Source organism: Odontesthes bonariensis, chromosome 3, assembly GCF_027942865.1.
Source record: "Odontesthes bonariensis isolate fOdoBon6 chromosome 3, fOdoBon6.hap1, whole genome shotgun sequence".
Lineage (NCBI taxonomy): Eukaryota > Metazoa > Chordata > Actinopteri > Atheriniformes > Atherinopsidae > Odontesthes > Odontesthes bonariensis.
The window spans coordinates 14,158,143-14,173,172 of NC_134508.1; positions in this window are offsets into that span (position 1 = coordinate 14,158,143).

Below are 15,030 nucleotides of genomic sequence, written 5' to 3' on the forward strand. Positions count from 1 at the left end.
AAGTTCAGTTCAGTGTTCCTTCCTTGATATTAGTGAAAACATCTTGACATCTTGATTTTTTTAATTGGACGGAAATTTTACATCAATCTTTAATCTTAGTAGGTCTACTTCTTTATTCACCTTTTCAGAGACAGTTGTGGTAACCATGGATGCTTTAACATGCGGTGGTTGTCAGGGCTTGAACCAACAACCTTGCGCATAGTGAACATGTTCTTCTACCAGAATGCAGTCACAACACTAATGTATATTTGTGAGAATTTAGGCAAAGCTTTATTTTGAATATTCATATTAAACCTAAACAGTTTTTTGAGTGAATAATTTAAACTTTTGAATAGACTTAAACTTGCGTAATACCTATGGTGGAGATGCTTTGAGTGAGAGGTGAGTGGCCCTGTGAAGGTCCTCACATTCTGGTTCAAATCCCTTTTCGCCACATTTCTCACCACAAAACTACAGGATATCCGTGATGAAATGCTCAAGGCAAGGCTTCAAATCTTCAAATCTTATAAAATTTAAGTAAGTGGGCAGAAATCCTACTCTTAGCCCCTGCCCTTACATTACATTTGTTCTGACAATAATGGATACCGCTGTGTTCCATGTTCTAAAGTAATGCTGATCATGGTACCAGACACAACATCTGTATGTGAAACAATACTGTAGATAGGAGATCAAGATAAGTGAGTGTGTCTCACATTAATTGCTTTTTTTAATTATAACTTAATATAACCATGAACAAAAACAGTGTACTCTCTGAACCCAGAATATTTCTTAACTCTGATCCTACAGCAGCTGCTGGATATAATAAGCATGGCAAGAAATATTTTCTCTGGAAACCTAAACCCTAACCCCCTAACCCAACAACAACACAAGTTTCCTTTAAGTCTGTGTTTAAGCCATGTTTACCTTATCCTTACCAGGTAGTTTTCATCCCTAAACCAAGCCAAGTAGTTTATAGAGCCTAAACCTAAAAGGGAAACTGTGTTGCTAAACCCTGACCAAGTAGCTGAGAGGGCTAGATTTAAAAAAGTGGGGAAAAAATGAGAGCAAGATTAAATAAATGAGAGAAAGAAATGAAAAATTTGCAGTAATGCTCTTTTTGGTGGTTATAATGGCAATGAGAAAATATAGAATATGCCAGGTTATCCATTAATAATAAACCAAATATCATTAATTTGAACAGAAGGATCCAGGATAATCTTGGATATTGCGTACATGAAAATTAATTGGCCTGACATAATATTAATATTATATTAATTGACCTGGTATAATCCAAGGATTTCCAGCTCAGCTATAGTGCTTCATAATAATTTTAACACACTATGAAAATAAGAGAGCTTGCCACGTATTGGGCATGCGTGATGTTCCTATATTTACCAGATTAAATAAAGGTTAAATGTTGAAGAAAGCTGAGAGCTATTACCTCATTGGTTCCTCATTCTTTTTCCTTGAAAATGTTCTTTCTTTCTTTCTTCCTTTCTTTCTTTCTTATTTAGGAAAAAGGGGAAAAACGTGGAATCACAGAAATGACTTGACCCTCAGCTTAGCGATGTTTCTCATGCTCTCTCCATCTCGGTGACAGGGAGGCAGGTGTTAGATGGAATCGAGAAAATGAGCTCAGTGGAAAGACCCATTAGCAGCCAGCAGCGGGGGCTCGGTTGAACAAATAGAAACACTGTTGTTATCTTGGAATCCTACGGCCAAATGAAAGCAATCCTATTAAACGATAAATAGCTCCATGCAAACACACGTGCACACATACAGGTATTGGAATGTGATCCAGAAATGATTCTGGCCCATGTGAGAAAATTACACTTTTAGAGGAGTACATTCTCATGCTGCCAATTCAATTTAGATTTGAAATGATTTTTTCTTTTTGCACCTGACTGCACCACTTTTTTGTTTCAGGTTTAGCCATTGTATTATTCCTGTTATAAATCATGTGGCTTCAATTTTGCTGTTTTACCTGCAAAATCAGCGACCATAACAATCGCTACCTGCAGGTTACTGTAAATCATTTTGATCCCGACCTTCCTGCAGTCTGCATTTCTATCCCTGATATCGTACTTACTGGACCGTACTGTGTGCCATCCCTCCTTCCTCTCCTCTTCCTTCATCTGCTGACTTACTGCCACTGTCCTGCTCACCTTCTGCTGCTGAAATCCTCAGAGCAAATGCACCCCTCCTCCCCTAACTCCTGCAAATTTATTAATATGATTTACATAAAGTCAAAGCTCTCCCGGCAGCCAAGCAGGCCACTCTAAAATAAGCTGTGGTGGTGACAGAGCCAATGTGTTATGCATGTCTTAGGCCTCGAGGGCCCTGGGGGCTGCTGGGAAGGGAACGTCGTAGAGGGTTCCCCGGGGATTTCTGGCCTGGAAATGACATGGAGTGAGGGAAGAGCCCCCGTATTCCAGAATCAGTTATTTCATCTGCAGGGGGAGAGGAGGAAGGACAAAGACGCATCGCACCACCACTGGGCATATACACATACACACCATGGGGAATCCATGCATGCGCTCAACCTTTCTTACACACACACACACACACACACACACACACACACACACACACAGGCTGGAATGTAATATTTTATGTGTAAGTTTTAAATATGGCTTCAAAGGAGGATTATGCAGGGGATGATGCGGGCCAATTAAGGTTTCAGGACATTAAGGGCCCACATCAGTGCTGCCCAACACAGGAGTGCATTTTTTCATACAGCACACACATTTGCAAATTTGGTACTGTTGAATGGTCTGCTGTACAGAAAAATGACTAAAACGCAAACTTCTTTAACCCCTTTTAGTGTCTCATAATCCAGATACGTATGGACTTAAGTATAAAAAAAAAACTGCATCCCACTACAAATAAAGTGAAGGTGTTAATGTCGATGAAGTTGACCACATAAAAAGAGAAATACTCTTATAAGCCTGTCTAACATATGACTTGTATGCTGTATGAGTTGTAACACTAATCATCTACTTTAAGTCACCACCATTTTCTGCCTCTTTACACTGTTTCAGGATCGGTTGTTAACATGTCCTGATAATCACCACATCTGCACAAGTTGGGCTGAAAATAGCAGTGTGTGGTGTAGCTTACTCATCGCAAGGTCAATATCTGCCTGAACCCGATCACAGCCAACTGATCTCAAACTACACCGACAGCTTTTTGATTAGATGATTTTTGAGAAACCGCGATGAAAGCCCTTGAGATTTAGGCCAATGGCACATGGGAAATACAATCCAGTGTATAATGAGGTAACTGAGGTGCTTTAAAAAAATAAAAAAGTAGAAAGAAAAAAAAATAAGAGAAAAGATCAAACCCCCTAGAGGGGCGCACTCCATGCCAAGCCTTCTAAATAGAACTGAAAATCAAGACCTGTGATAAGCATTTTGTGGCAACCTCCCATAAGCTGAAGGCCTCGTTTCCCACTGAGGGGGAATAAGTATGACTGCGAGAAATAACTTGCCGTGGCCAGTGTTACAGCTGTGAAATTACCCCAGTGCGTTTCCTCTGAGCTGCATGACAATGAAAAAAGCAAAATGTCAACACCTTATTTTCCCCGCAAAATGTTTAGGAAAAGTGTGACTAAAGGAGAAGTCCTCAGAGAGGGAAAGGTACACAAAGAGGAGAATTAGCTGAAACATTCATGTAAGGTTTTCCCTGATGCCTCATCTTAATTACCACCGTGTGAGCCATGCAAATCTGATTGGCTATTTATGCCAGGAAACTCATAACCACAGTGCGATATTAATTACTCCGGTAGGATTCATGCTATATTTGATATGCACAAGACGTTGCGGCCATTACCAGCCTTGTGTTTCAGCCTCAGCCCTGCGTGTCAGCGGTAATCAAGTCTAAACGTTGACAGCAACACATTCACCAATCAATAAAGGATGGGAGGGATCCTTTGATGGGGTAATTTTAATCTCTTTTCTCTTGTGTGTGTCTATGGATGTGTGTGAGCCTTAATCTGGGTCGATATCCTCTTAATATCTCTCTCACACAACTCTATTAATTTCTCTTCTAGGTTGCTCGTTGGATTTCCCGATTTAAAGCACACCTTTTATGTTCCATTGTTCTCAAAGCTATTAGATTAAGTGGAGTCAAATGCAATTACAGCACACAGCTGTTCACTGTGAGGCTATCTGCTGTTTTTGTCAGGCAGAATAAGGAGGCAAGATTTGTATGCCATGCTGCGCTTATCATATAATGTTCCCACTCCTCCTAAAGCGTGATACACGGAGTGAAATGAATGAAGGGGCAAGAGTGAGAGTTCAGAATGAGACACTAAAAGGAGAAAACAGACTGAAAATTAAGGCTGGATGACAAACAAGAGGAGAAAACGTGCCCATAACTTCATCAATGGAGCAACACTGACCTCTCCTGGCAAGCACAACTGTTCTGTCTTACACACTTGGACTCACCACCAGTGCCTTTCAAATTGCTTTCTTAAATCATCCACCATATGAGTGAGAGGGACCATAGATCAAGCACACCGAGGAGTAAAAATAATAAGAAAAAAACAAAAGCAGTGTGCCAATTACTGGTTCTGGTTCTACATTGCTCTCATAAAAATGTCATCAATCACTTGCTCCAATGTGGGCCACACACAATGCAAGCCACAGTTTAAGACACAGCCACAGAAAAAGGTCACCAGGGGAGAGATGACTGTATGTTCCTGTTAATAACATAGCTATGGAGCACACTTTTGGTTTGTCTAGAAATGAGGTGTATGGTGAAAGAGGCACACAAGGTTCATCTATTTCTGGAAAAACATTCTTCTTTTCTTTTTGAGACGCCTTGGCAGGACTTAATTCCAACACCTGTAGTTGTTACACTGGGCACTTACGATGCCACACTAAGCTTGTGGTAGTTAGCGAATGCTGATGAGGAAATTGGGGTTATCCCAGACCCAGATTTGCTAGTTAATGTCTACGGTTAACCATGGACAATGGAAAACAGAGCAACTCACAAGAGCCAAAAAGATGAGTGATGTGACGCCACTCTGTGACCACGAGTCCGACCATGAGCAGTCAGTATCATACGAACAGTGGACTGAGCACTCTCAGTTTGGAGAATCATAAACTAATCCTGCTGAGTGAGCTCTTTTCAAAGCTACTCAGGACACAGCCGTGAAAAGAGTCAATACCTCACCATTTAAAACAACTGAAACTCAAAAATTGCATAGCGGTTCACAGGAGCAATATTGTGGATTTTTACACCATGTCACTTCTGCATCAGACAGTTATTTTCTCTGTCACATTTTTCAAACCACAGTGTTGCAGCATCGCGCCTCATTCAGTCCCGGTCTGATGCTGATGTGACGGATGTAGAAATACACAATAGCATTTGCTTGAACCGCTACAGTATGACATTTTTAAATTTAACTTATTCAGTTGGTGTAAAATTTGCTTCCGGTGGCCCAATTCAGAGTAGCTTTTACTTTTTGCTCACCTGTCCTTAAATTTTCAGATTTTCCAAATTAAGAGCACTCTCACTGTTTTATACAACAAGTAAGACACTGACTATTCAGTTAGTATTCATTATCATCTAGCTATTCATTAGTGCTCCACACAACCCTTCTACAAAAAAATTGAACAAAAATTGTCCCTTTGAACATACTTTAATAAACCGTGACAGATCCACACAAATATGCATAGTCTTCTCACACTCTAAGTTTATTTTGTCAGCCGTGTTGGTTCAACTGCACACGATGATTTTAAAGATCCAGCAAACCATCTATCAGAGGCCATTTCAAAACCATACCATGTGTGTCTGCGTGTGTGTTCCTAACTCACGCTCATCCTCTGCCTCGACCAATAATGAACTGGCATGTGCTTTGCAGCTCTGTAAACGCTCACAGCGCTGGCATGAGTAAACAGTCCTGGCACCCCATGGCCCCAGTAAAGCGATACATCCAACTGGCCTAGTGGTGCACCTACAGTCAGGACTGAACAGATGCCACTCATTTCAACTAGCCAAAGTGACCCAGCAATAAGCTGGCTGAGCAACTAAAAAGGCAAGCTAGTAATGAGAGGAAGGAAGTCTCTGCCGGGCGACGGCACAGCGTGGGGCTTCACCGCAGCTCTGCTACTTTCTGTGTTTCCAGTTTTCAAACTGATAGCTGATATTTTGCCTTCTCTCAGTTTCTCCACCTTTTCCACGCTCACTCTGTCAGTCTGTGATCTCCCTTTCCATTTGTCCCATCCCCCTATCCGACCGAAAAATAAATAAATCAAATTCTAAAAAGTCCTCATTTTTCAGTCTTCATATACTTTCACTGGGCAGCACTGGTGTGTTTTTATGTCTGTACATGCCTGCAAGAATATGCGTGTGTGTGGCTGCTGGCTGATGCACCCTATGACATATTCAGGTAATAAAAAGCTTCTCCACAGGGACGGCTGTGGCCCACTAATTAAACACCTCTTATGCGACCTTATTGCAGGCGCCAGTTGCCATAGAATCCAACTACATCTTCTGGGCCCTGCGTCAAACTGCATCTCCCTTCTCTGAATCAAATGACAGGTTGGAGGGAGGGGAGTGGGAGGGGGGAGTTGGAAGGTCATTGCCTAAAAAAACTAATTACTTTACTAAATAATCTCATTCAGACAAGAGGTATTGATTAAAACACAGACTTGTTTTCATAGTTCTAAGAAAACTTACACACCAATGGAGTGACACACCATTAGAGCAACTGGCTCATGATCTGTTTGCTAAACAGCATAATGTGCAGACGGCAGGGAGTTTTCATTCTCTTCTACCTGCATAACAACAGACTGAAAAAAAAACTGCGACAGCTTCCACTGCTTCTTCGGTCTTTAATGTATTGCTAAAATGCCCAGGCAGAGTAGAAGGTTCTGTTTATGAATGTAACTGAATTGTGGCCGTTAGAAGTTTTTTTGGATTGATTTCCTCAACAGTCGCTGTTTTTCCTGGAGTTCTGAATCAGCTTTCACAGCTTGTTTCCCATGATTCTTATTATATCAAATATTCATATCATTGCTGATTATACTCTTAGAAAAAATGTTTTCAGAACGTTTTGAAACAGTAACTGGTTGACACTCTACAACATAGTAGGTGGCAGAGCTGCACTGTCATCATGGTTTCATCATAACCCCTTAAAGGTAGGGTCTGGAAAAACGGTTCCTGCAAGCTATATTTTTGAAAATACACAACCTTGCCTCTCCCTTCAGCCCACCCCTCGAAACCACGCCTTCAAAACACATGAACGAGTCACGAGTCTGTGAATGCGCAGGGGGGGTGAGGGGGGCTGACGGTTGATTGGCGTGTCAGAATCCAATAGAAGTAACTCTCATCATTACTTCTATTGGTCAGACATTTCCTCTTGCTACACCCTCTACAATGGACTAAAAGATTTAGTTTTTTTTCCAAACATTCTATTTTAGTGGGTGCAATGGGGTCGTGAGGAGGTTTTCACACAATATGATAAAAAATGCTCCAGAAAACATCACAGACCCCACCTTTAACGCCTATTGTCGCATATATGAACAAAGCGTTTGACTCAATCAACCAGCTGAGATAGCATCTTTATTCCCCCAATGCCAGTTAGTCCATATTCACTATGGACCTAGAAACCTTTATATAAATAAATATGTAAAAAAAAAGGTGAATAAAAAACATTGTTTTTTCACTGTTATATTACTGTGATGTTGTTATCTTATTATTGACTTTTATGCCTGGTGTTGCAAATAAGCAACATACCAAATTACATACCAAACATACCAAATTGACTCCAAATTGACCAGGAAATTTCTATTTATTTTTTGTGCAAAAGTGAAATGAATAATCTCAGCATTATTTACCATCTACTTAAAGGCTAAAACACACACAAAACATTTTTTTTATATACAGCTATATAAATTCAGGCATTAAGGGGATAACTGAGTTTTCATAAGAACGAAGTCATATGAAAATAAGAATAAGAATCAACATGTTTTTGTGACCTTAGCATGATCTATTTATTTACTGCATATCACGTCCTCTGCTGAGTACACAGTAATGCACCAGTGTCATCTTTCTACAGTAGCCGAGAAGGCTCAAACTAAACCCTGGTTCCAGAGAAATAAACTAAAGCATTTGGCATTTTCAGAGGTCAAACTTGCTGCTCGATATCACGAAAACCTTGAGGTGTGAAAGTTTCTTGACTTTAAGATTCTGAATCAATGCAGTGGCTAGACTTAACCGAAAGTTTTCAACCTGCACAAAATAAAAGTGGACTATCATTCACTGGCTATTTTTGCAGGGAAGTATAGTTGCATATCTTCTTACAATATACTCAACTGCCCTAAATCACCGGTGAGGAAGCAAGTGATGAGAGTGTTTTGGGTTCACTTTTGATTTTCTGAAGTACCTGAAGAGCACAAACTTGATAAGATGAAAAGAGTTTGTGAAACCTATTAAACCAAGCTAAAATGAGGAACCTCATTAGCTGTTTTCATTCTAATTTAACATCTGCATCCTTCACTGAACACAGCTTCCCAGACTCATCACCCCAACATATTAGCGAGGAGGAAAATCTCCAAATATGTGGCAACTTTCTCAGCTAAGGATCTATGGTCGCGTTCAGTCATAGAAAATCTGTTTCTATATATAATTTGCTCCCAGCTAAAACAGACAGCTAAAACCAGTCAGGTGACCATTACATAGAGGTGGGTCACTCAGACACTGCTTAAAGACGCAGCTTCTGCAGTATTAAAGATAGTTGTCTGATTTTTGAAAGACCTAAAAAGACTGGAAATTAAGACTGATCTGATCGCTTGTGATTATTGGTTATTGGTTATATTTCAGGATTTTAAACACTGATATGTACCTTTAAATGCATCAAATCATTCTTAGAAGATTTGTGTTTGAATCTTTAGGACAGCAAAGATTCACAGCTCGACTAAATCCTTCACACTGGAACTATAAAGATGTCTGACAGCATTGCTATCTTAATTTCTTCATGTTAATGTCACATATTATTTTGTCTGCAAAACTCATGTTGTCAGTCTTTTGTTATGAGCTTTTATTTTGGTTTGGACTCAGTTTTCTTCTCTTGCTCAACATTTTCCCATCCCCCAGGTGCTGTTTCCATTTATCACATTTATTTCCACCTTCCTGCTCACCCAAACTTTTATTTCGATACCCTGTATATTTCAACTCTTTGCTGCATCTATGTTTTATCAAACACTCTTGTTTCCTGGGGCGGTAGTGGGTTAAGCAGCCGCCCCATGTATAGAGGCTACAGTCCTCGCTGCAGCTGGCCCCGGTTTGAGTCCCGCACCGGACGGCCCTTTGCTGCATGTCTTACCTGTCTCTCTTCCCCCCGCTTCCTGTCTCTCTCCAACTGTCATGTCCATTAAAGGCATAAAAAGCCCCCCAAAAAAACACTCTTGTTTCCCATTTTGCTTTCTTTCCTTTGGGATTACTTAGCACCATTGGATGTTTTGCATTTTGAGTCGACTTTGCCTGATTTGTCTTCCTGTTTGTTTTAGTTTTTTTTTTTTTTTTAAACTCTCTAAATATGTTTTTTTTCCCCACCAATCTGCATTGTCTTTATTCAGGTCCGACTACAAACTATAACACGCAACACAAACTGAAATTCGGAATTATGACCTCATTTAAAAACTGCATGTATGTTTAAAAAGTAGTAGTAGTTTTTTGTGGTATTCAAAAGTATGTATGTATGGAGGAAGCATGAGGGCCGAGTGTTTCCAATACGTTGCCATAATTGTGGGTATGGAAGTGAACCCGCTTTTAGTGATTGTAAAACCAGAGAGCTTTTTGTGTGTGTGTGTGTTTGTGCTCATGTGTGTATTTGTGTGACTGCTAGGGTCAAGCCACCTGGATGAAGGTGTCCTTTGATTTGGTCCGTCGTGAGGCAAAGGTCAGCACAACAGATGAGTCAGCACCTGTCACCGGTCGAGTCCCACACATCACTCACCGACTCCATATGCTGCCCATTAAAGTCGGACATGTGGGCACTCGGCTCGCAAAGTCCACACGCTTACTGACCCTCTCCACATCTGTCGACAAAGCCTTAAACACGTGCAGCACAGAGGACAGTCAATGTGGGAGGGAAAGCAAAGAAACATTTACATGCTGTCAAATTCCTATTTCTGTAAACCAAGTAAACTAGGACTCGGTGGACATTCATCTCTCATTATCTTGGGGAGGACCACTGGGGTCATTATCGTCCTCCCTTACCACAAATAATTTGCAGCTGCTCAGTCAAAGCTAAGGCTTGCAGTTTAATTCATATGCCCAAGCTTTAAAGCAACAGTAGGGATGTGTGTGAATCTTAAAGCTGCATGCTTCCAACTCCTTTCTTAAGTGCACTGACATTCATTATAACCACTCCCAGACCTTCCCTCGAGCACCAAGGGATTGAGATATAACTTTAGTTTCCAGCCCTACACCAAATCATTTTGCTTCAAGTACCAACAAGTACATAACAAAGCTCTTTTACCATAAAAAATTTTTTTTTTTTTAAAAAAGACACTTTGGCAGACGCAGTTCAGAAACTCATGACATCGCTCCCTGAGGAAGTGTGGAAAAAGAGATAAAGTGTACGAGCTACACACGCTACACTGTCAGAGAATCCAAACACACCTCAGTGAGTATAGTGCTGTGCAACTTACCACTTGCTACAACACCAGAGCGCCGTGGTACTTGCTTACTAATTCTCATGGGAAAGAAAGGGGAAAAATAACAGATAAACCCCTTTGGCTCCACTTTCTGTTGCCTGTAAAATGTTAGATGTGAACTGAATGAAACATAAGATTTCTATTCATACAAATGTAGTTGTCCTGTTGGGGTATTGGTGGCAGTATTTGCTTCATCAAAAGTTTGAAGTGAGATTTCATCTGTTTGAAATGTAGCCACTAAAAATTTGGTACATATACATACATTTGGTACGCTCAACCTCACCTAGTTGTTTTTGCTTCTTAAAATAACTTGTTAATTTTATTAGTTGTTCATAACTGACCAGTACAAATAGAAATCAGAACAAAAATGCAAATAAAATGTTTAATGTGTGCACAGCCAAGATATAAAACATAAGCCTCACTGAAATATGACAGCCGGAGCACTTTGCTTAAAGAGATACATTTTAAAATTGCGAGATAGATGTAGATCAAGTATGACAGAAAATGTGAAGCTGCCATCTCCCTACATTGAATTTGGGGTCGTTTTTATCGTTGCACAGTGTAAGGATTCTACTTGCACCAGAACTGTCTGTTACATGCAGATACCCTGCAAAATCACCCTTAGGATCATGTTTTTATGCATTTACTGGAAGATAGTCCCCAAAATCATGTCTTAGTCCGTTTCTGACAACGTGCGCTTTTGTTCATGCGTGACTTTTGCACGATAAAATTTGTCCTCAAGAATTTGACCTGGGGGGTTGATGCTTGGATGATGTTTATGTTTATGCTTGGTTGATTTCTGGGTATGTCTAAGTGTTTGGATGAGGATCGTGCTGGATGCTAATGGAAGTTTTTCTTGCATTGAATTATTTTGTTGTTCTCTGTTTTGGACAGATGTCAGACAGTGAAGTATAGGTTAAGTTGCTCACGAGAATTAAATATGCTATTTAAAAAAAATTCAAAAAGCAGGCATCAGTGACTTCACTTTTGTAATTTACGAATAAACCCTTTTGAATTTCTTTGGGCCTTGTTTAAAGTGACAACAAGATGCAGTTTACCCTTAAAGCTGCAGTCTGCAGGATTTGTTGTTGTCATACGTAAAGTCCTAATTTTTGGCATTCTAAGAGTTTACATGATCTATCAGAACACTTGAAGTTGAAAACGGTGACCTCCGTAGTCGCAAAATGCAAGAAATGCTTATTTTTTAACCGAAAAATAAAAAGTTATTCAACTTCCTGTCCCGCCCCATCAAAACACATGAGAACTTGTGCAGGTCTACGTGCACGCCAGATTCGCGTACACAACTCCTCATTCATCAACTCACCTGTCATTTGCGATCATGGAAGACACAGTAAGTAGACTAGCCCGTAATGAAGTTCAATAGTCTAGATAAATAAGCGTGGGGACGAGCCTACCTTGTATCGCGCGTGCACAATCGGTGATTGACAGGCAGCAGAGCCCAGCTCGTAAACCTGATTGGTTACCTTTTACCGGTCCGGTCTGCAATTTTGTAAACAAACCTGCTGGCTTTGGAGGGACCTAGCGGGACATATAGGGGACCTAGAGAACTCATTTTTTTTTTGTATTGGGGTATTTAATGAACTACTTTCAGAATCCCCGGACAGTTCCAGGCATTATGCTTGAAAAAGAGTTGCAGACTGCAGCTTTAACCCTTTCTGTCGGATGGCCAATTGGACGTCTAAGACCAAGCATGTAGAAGTGTAGCCTGAGAGAGATAGAAGAATAGAGATAAAAATAGGAGAGATATTCACTCTTTGAACCGACTATGCTGATGAAAGTCGATGCTCTTAGTGTGAATGCACGTGCGTGAATGTGGGTATATGTGCATTGGTGTGGGCATGTGCAGCTACAAAAGTATATTTCTGCATGAGCCCAATATGCCTTTGTGTGTGTGGGTGTGTAAGAGTGTGTATAAATTCAGGAAAACCGAAGAGCGCTCTTGAGTGACTGTGTAAAAGAAATGCAGAGGGCATTCTCTTCAAACGAATGGTATTCAAAGAGCAGGGAGTTTCAAAAAGAAACAGCACTAAGGGCAGTTGAGTTTGAACTGTGTTTGTGCAAAAGAGTCTGTCTTTTTAAAAAAGGAATTCCTGAAGTGCACTCACTGAGCTGTCTTAGAGGGGGGGGGGGTGTATTAGGAGATATAAAGAGAAGGTGGTGGAGCCAGACAGACAGGGGGTTTACCAACCGACCAGCGGGCGGAATGAGTGTAAGGTGGGAGTTGTGGACTGGAAGGCAAGAGAGAGAAAGAAAACCAGAAAGAGAGGGACACATAGAGATATAACACTGGCCTGGGGCACTGTTACGTGCTGTGCCTCTTCAGGAGACTCTGAGAGGTGGAAAGGAAAAGAGCAAAAACGAAAAAGAACAAAAACCCACTTTCCATGCATGCCTATGGGAGCGCTAAAGCCTTTAGTGTCCCATATAGCTGCACCGATCTGACCTCAGCACTGCAGGAGTGATGGCTACTGAATTACTGTGTCAATGGCCCGGTGCCCCGTCATGCCAGCTCCCTCACACACACATAATAAACACACTCCATCACCTGTTCGGCCCCAACCACACCGCCCAAAGAGAGCATATTAATTATAGATGTACGTTAAATTACTTTCATTACCTCCCCTGCTTAGTGGAAGGGACCAAGGTATGATGGATGGAAGGGGTTTGTTATACCTCCCCGAGTAGCAAATGTCCCTTCTTTTAGTTGTTCTAACCATTTTCTGACACATTTTGTTCTTTTTTTTGCATCAGTTCCTCTACATTTGTTTTTAGTTTACTACTCAGTTTGTCTCTCTTTCCCTTCACTTGCAAAGAGAGACAAAATTGTAATTGCATTGAGAAATACAGTCTCTCATTTAACAGCTGAAAAAATATATCCACTTTTAAAGGTCAGAGCAGTTCGGTGGTGGAGCGACACGTATGACTCTCCAAGCAGAAGATCATCTCCCTTCCAACTCAATGTTTTTAGTACCTGTTTATATCCACTTTCAGTCACTATTTGCTTGGGTTTGTGCATGAAAAAATATGTGATTAAGGTTGTGAAAACATCATGGCTTGCAATAAAACTGACTGTCTAATAACACTAATACTGCATTAAAATTCCCTTTTCTCGGCTTACCAATTGACAAGTCTTGCCCTCTTAGCATTAGGTAGAAAACATATTGGAGACTCAAAGTAAATATTCCACTAAAATCCTCTTTTTGTTTTGTTTTTTTTTACTATATAGCCTGAAATAACATGCACAACTTATGTTCATCAGCAGAAATAAAAAGGTTTCTGATGTGGCGTCTTCATTTTTTGCCACGAGACTGGTTGGATCAACAGCACAGTCTCACTGTAATTAGAGAAAAAAAATCAAACAGTCAATTTACTCTCATTATTTAGTTAGGTTTAGGAATAAACCTCCTGATTAGATGTAAGCTTTAAAAAATACTTCATTAAGTGTACAAAAGCATCATGACTTGGCATAGAATAGATTATATTGCAAGGTTATGCTCATGTTAGAAATCTTTCCAGCTTGCTGAGTGATACAGTGATAAAGTGAGACAGTATCTGCAAAAGACACACGATGTGGTGAAGCCATGAAAAAAAAATAGATAAGAAAAGAAACAGCTTTCCCATGTTTGCTGCTGATGGGAAAACTTCGTTCAGGAGTCTTTAAAAGTGAGATAATATGAATGGGTGAATATCTGGCTGTCACTGTGTGAGACCTATGTTGGTGCTTTTATTCTAAACACTCAGTAAAAATCTTTAAATACAGGTTCGTGGTCTGTCATGTGAAAGAAACGTTTAAACTGTGAGAAGTAAATACAACCGACTCCACGAGAACATGTGACATTTCAAATATTGCTTGATTAAACCTGCCATATAAGCTTACTTTGATGAGCTTTTGCTTAAAATGTTATTAACGACACTCCGGTAAAAATCACATGATACCTGACATCTACGAGCTCTGCTGAAGATGTGGCTAATGTGGAAAAGTCCTGTGTTATCCGACATCATCCCTCAGTGTACTCCCTGAGCAAATATAAAGCGCCACGTCTCCTTTCTAAACCTAAAGGCCACTGTAGGCTGCTCAGTGGGCGTGTATATTTATGCTTGCTTGTCCTTGCTTCACTGCGCTGTGGAAGTTTGATGTCACTCCTGTGAGGGAAGCATTACATTGGTAGCCTGTGCTTGCTCAACACCCTAGGTCTATCTAATCTCCGGCGCTCTGAAACATCCTCTTCAATTTCTTTTGTTGATAGATGCCGGTGCTCTTTGAGCCCTCTGGGAGCCCATTCCTTCTCTCGTGCTTGTCTCCGACTCTTCGCTTGCGTAAGACCCCTTCAGATTCATCAGGTCAGCCCCCAATTGTAAA